Raw genomic sequence first — 6,000 nt, forward strand, 5'->3', positions numbered from 1 at the left:
GCTCACATAGCGAATGAGTTGATATTACTGCAGAATCTGACCTGAAATGAAAGATACATCACTCAGTATCTATGAATGAAGTGCGCCATTGTGGTTCCCAATGCAGCCCTGCAGAACCCGGTCTCCCTTCCCATTAGGTTTTTTTACTTTCTTAAAAGATGTCAAGTTATGAGCCCGCTCCATGGGAAAAGAGTTAATGCTGCAAATCTGAGAATACTGATCATCCCATCGGGCTCATTTGTTTATTTTCAAATTCCCCTTTTTGTGTGGTTTGGAATTAGAGCAATGTTTGTGCTTGCTTTGGCAAAGTGGGGGGAAATGACCTGAGATGTGATTAAGAAAATGGATACTGCCCTCTTCTGGTGGAAATGATGATCACTTCTCTATGAATCCATAGCACTTATAAAATTACTACATCAATCAGGGCAATGCAGGACCACAGTTGTACAAATTAGAGCACTTTTCTAATTTTCCATAGGACTAATACAGTTTACAGAGACGTTTACTAATCTATCTCTCTATCCCCTAAATTCCTCTTTCATATTGCTAATATTATTGGGAGCATTTTTGACAGCTGATAGGATCACTGAATGCCACTATCGGACCTCCAGCCTGTGAGAGAGGCTGAAATAAAATAAAGTTTTTACAATTTACCAGGCAGGTAATCGTCTAACCATTTTAATGACCAGTGCAAATCTTTTTTTTTTTTATGAAAGCAATGTATAAATCCCATATGTTTCCTGCGCCTCTCCCTCGTGCATAATGGTGCTCCGTCCTCGCGGCCGACGTAGGTCAGATCTCCAGGCAGGTGGCTGGGAAATGGAGGCAGATGGGACGAGCACGCCGCCGCTGAATCTGTGAAGTTCTCTCTTCAGTTTCAAGCTGCACCGATGGGCCCTTAAATTATTACTGGGCCCCCCATTCATAATTAGCCCAGGCCTGATGGGGACCAAAGCCCCACTAATGATGCCTTTGTTGACGCTGATCCACGCTGCACAATCAACAAGAGGGGACGTATGACTGGGAGAGGCAGTCCCACATTGAGCGATAACGTGCCTTGAGGGCAGCCTCTCTAAAACAATCACGCACGGTCGCAGCTCTCCCCTCGTTAAAGATGAGTGTTCACATGGGGCGTGAGACTCGGTGTGTGTGTGCGCGTGAGTGTGTGAGAAAGAGGAGCTTGTAGGTCTTCAGATTTGCCCGTTCCCATAGGCAGTATTCGATTTCATAAGCTCTCCATCCATCAGGCCATTAATATTCAGTTTAATGTGATGAACAATGTCGTTTAATGTTTTAGTTACTTTACGTACTTCATTTAAAACATGCCCTGTCCTTGTTCTTCTAGATATCGGTCAATTTTAATAACCTTTTTCTTAACAAAAGTAACTCTTATGATACACATTTTATAAAGTTTTTTTGGTAATCTCCAGTCTTTTCAATTTATTACAATTTGTACCGCAATAAACACTTTTAACTTTACTTGGATGACATATCATCAAACAATATATTCATTTTGGAACTGTCCCCAATCTTGCAATAGCACAAAAAATGTAAGACTTTTTTTTAAATTTAAGAACCAGAGTTATTGATATGTCAGTGTAAAAGTATGGACTTGAGACAATTTTGATGATGATCAGTCCACTGCAATTAGTGCTATTGGAAGAAATATTGAGAATTTATAAATAAATATAAAAAATGTAAAAGTGCTCAATTACAATCAGTCTTGCAAAAACACTTACATTCAGATGTATAAGTATGAGGAGATAAATGTTTTCATTAGACAGCGTGCATTATAATGTAAGATCAGTAGATAATCAGACACATCAATATGTAAGGAGCATACATGTCAAATAAATGTGGTTGGGTCAAAAGTTAAATAATTCCCTTAATATCAGAGGCGGCTTTGTAAAATGTAACATGAAATGGAAATACGTGTAGTCGTGAGGTTATTTTACTCCCACATAATGTTTGCATGGATGTATGAGAGAAATAAGGGAATTTCAAGAAGATATGGTTGAATTTGATATTTTCAATGTGAAACTGATTTCATAATACCTATCAGAAATCCCATTTTAACATTTGAATAGAAGAAAAGAAAAATCAGCCCACTACCTCCTGCTGCCAGCTCTCCTTCATCTGACCATTTCACCTCTCCAGTTCAAAATGCCAAACAAATACCCTCCTACATACAAGTAGGCCTACAGATGAGAGAAATGAACATACTTTCTCTCTATTGGTCTCGAAAACTCACTTTATACTTTTGAAGCAAGTTAAAAAAGAGGAAGAGGAATGAATCACATGCACATTGTGTATGCCATGCAATCTTCCGGTTATTTGACACATCAAGCAAACGTTTACTTGAAAGGATGCGCTTGAGCGTCACTTGAGCCTCCATCTCTGAAGGAGACGGCATTTTTTGGCAGCTCCTGTCATCTTCTCTGCCATTGAGAGAGCTGGCAACACGGTGGCACAAGCATCTGTTAGGAGCTAGAGGAGGGAAAGGATTTATTTTGCACTATTGGGACAAACCAACGAAATATTGGTCAAATATGCTGCTTCTGTTGGCTCTCAATGCACTTTGGAGATGACGGGCCAGATACTTGTTTAGTACCGCAATGCGGATCAAGGGTGAGAGTTTTGGTAAGTTGTGTGAGCGTGCTATTTGTGTCAGATAATACGTTGGACTCCCTAGGAGGAGGACCCCAAGGTCAGGAGAATTTGGCCCATTTTCAAATTTAAGTGTATTTGTTCATTTATTTGTGTGCAATAGACTGCACTCAAGTCAAACTTGAATGAATTTGACCTTTACAAGGAATTGGGTTTGGTGTATATATATATATACACTCACCGGCCACTTTATTAGGTACCCCATGCTAGTAACGGGTTGGACCCCCTTTTGCCTTCAGAACTGCCTCAATTCTTCGTGGCATAGATTCAACAAGGTGCTGGAAGCATTCCTCAGGGAGTTTGGTCCATATTGACATGATGGCATCACACAGTTGCCGCAGATTTGTCGGCTGCACATCCATGATGCGAATCTCCCGTTCCACCACATCCCAAAGATGCTCTATTGGATTGAGATCTGGTGATTGTGGAGGCCATTTGAGTACAGCAAACTCATTGTCATGTTCAAGAAACCAGTCTGAGATGATTCCAGCTTTATGACATGGCGCATTATCCTGCTGAAAGTAGCCATCAGAAGTTGGGTACATTGTGGTCATAAAGGGATGGACATGGTCAGCAACAATACTCAGGTAGGCTGTGGCATTGCAACAATGCTCAATTGGTACCAAGGGGCCCAAAGAGTGCCAAGAAAATACTCCCCACACCATGACACCACCACCACCAGCCTGAACCGTTGATACAAGGCAGGATGGATCCATGCTTTCATGTTGTAGACGCCAAATTCTGACCCTACCATCCAAATGTCGCAGCAGAAATCGAGACTCATCAGACCAGGCAACGTTTTTCCAATCTTCTATTGTCCAATTTCGATGAGCTTGTGCAAATTGTAGCGTCAGTTTCCTGTTCTTAGCTGAAAGGAGTGGCACCCGGTGTGGTCTTCTGCTGCTGTAGCCCATCTGCCTCAAAGTTGGACGTACTGTGCGTTCAGAGATGCTCTTATGCCCACCTTGGTTGTAACGGGTGGTTATTTGAGTCACTGTTGCCCTTCTATCAGCTCGAACCAGTCTGGCCATTCTCCTCTGACCTCTGGCATCGACAAGGCATTTCCGCCCACAGAACTGCCGCTCACTGGATGTTTTTTCTTTTTCGGACCATTTTCTGTAAACCCTAGAGATGGTTGTGCGTGAAAATCCCCGTAGATTAGCAGTTTCTGAAATACTCAGACCAGCCCTTCTGGCACCAACAATCATGCCACGTTCAAAGTCACTCAAATCACCTTTCTTCCCCATACTGATGCTCGGTTTGAACTGCAGGAGATTGTCTTGACAATGTCTACATGCCTAAATGCACTGAGTTGCCGCCATGTGATTGGCTGCTTAGAAATTAAGTGTTAACGAGCAGTTGGACAGGTGTACCTAATAAAGTGGCCGGTGAGTGTATATATATATATGTATGTGCGTGTGTGTGTGTGTGTGTATGTATAAATATGTATATAGGATTATTAGAAACACCGGTTCAATTTCTCATTAATGCAATTATCTAATCAACCAATCACATGGCAGTTGCTTCAACGCATTTATGGTTGTGGTCCTGGTCAAGACAATCTCCTGAACTCCAAACTGGATGTCAGAATGTGAAAGAAAGGTGATTTAAGCAATTTTTAGCGTGGCATGGTTGTTGGTGCCAGACTGGCCGGTCTGAGTATTTCACAATCTGCTCAGTTACTGGGATTTTCACGCACAACCATTTCTAGGGTTTACAAAGAATGGTGTGAAAAGGGAAAAACATCCAGTATGCGGCAGTCCTGTGGGCGACAATGCCTTGTTGATGCTAGAGGTCAGAGGAGAATGGGCCGACTGATTCAAGCTGACAGAAGAGCAACTTTGACTGAAATAACCACTCGTTACAACCGAGGTGTGCAGCAAAGCATTTGTGAAGCCACACCACGTAAAACCTTGAGGCGGATGGGCTACAACAGCAGAAGATCCCACCGGGTACCACTCATCTCCACTACAAATAGGAAAAAGAGGCTACAATTTGCAAGAGCTCACCAAAATTGGACAGTTGAAGACTGGAAAAATGTTGCCTTGTCTGATAAGTCTCGATTTCTGTTGAGACATTCAGATGGTAGAGTCAGAATTTGATGTAAACAGAATGAGGACATGGATCCATCATGCCTTGTTACCACTGTGCAGGCTGCTGCTGGTGGTGGTGTAATGGTGTGGGGGATGTTTTCTTGGCACACTTTGGGCCCCTTACTGCCAACTGGGCATCGTTTAAATGCCACGGCCTACCTGAGCATTGTTTCTGACCATGTCCATCCCTTTATGGCCACCATGTACTCATCCTCTGATAGCTACTTCCAGCTGGATAATGCCCCATGTCACAAAGCTTGAATCATTTCAAATTGATTTCTTGAACATGACAATGAGTTCACTGTACTAAACACACAGTCCCCCACAGTCACCAGATATCAACCCAATTGAGCATCTTTGGGATGTGGTGGAACGGGAGCTAGCAGGGGACACTTATATGTTTAATTAATCCATATAAAAAACAAAAGTGTAAAAGGAACACTTTGTCCTTTTACATCTCGTGTTATTGAGCTGTAAACCCCTTTTACCAGTAATAAGCCTAGGCTAACTGGCTGCTGGCTGCTTTCTGTATACAGACTGAGTGGTATCAATAATGTAGTGTAATAATGTAGAGAGCTTCAATAAAAGTATTGAATTAAGTATTAGTGTCCAACAAGCAGGGAATTGTCTTAGGCAAATAGTATTTACTGGATGCATCCTATATTGGTAATGGTCTTTTTCATCCTTAATACTCCCCTAGGTCCACTGTACTGCGAGTTAACCCCAGAAATGTATTATATTCAAATTTATTTTCGTTGTCAATTCAAACCTTGCATGTCTTTCCAAGATCTCACACTTCAGCCTTCGGCACGGTACTCTTTGGGAATATGATTGTTAAGATGTTGTTCCAGTTGTCCGAACCATGTGATTAACAATGTCTGAAAAGACACGTCTCGCTGATTCCATTGAAACTAAGATGTAGGAAGTCAGCTATGTTGAAATCTATTATGTTGCATGTTGTGTTGAGGAGACAACACAACATGAACATTTGCAGCCAATTGTTCAAAACACTGGTTTCAAAGGGCATTCAGTTAAGTGATGAAAAGAGAACTATATATTAACTGGTGTAGTTTTAAAGTATGATTTGCAGCATTGTGACTCCTTAGAACTAACATACTGCTTTAGATTTGTCATCAAAAGTTTATTCAAAGTTATACCAAATAAACATGTGGTGGGAACCATTTTAAAAGAAGTTTCAATATAAAACCCCATTTTCCTCCAGTACAATACTGTCATTTAC

This window comes from Pungitius pungitius, chromosome 1 (assembly GCF_949316345.1).
Source record: "Pungitius pungitius chromosome 1, fPunPun2.1, whole genome shotgun sequence".
Classification (NCBI taxonomy): domain Eukaryota; kingdom Metazoa; phylum Chordata; class Actinopteri; order Perciformes; family Gasterosteidae; genus Pungitius; species Pungitius pungitius.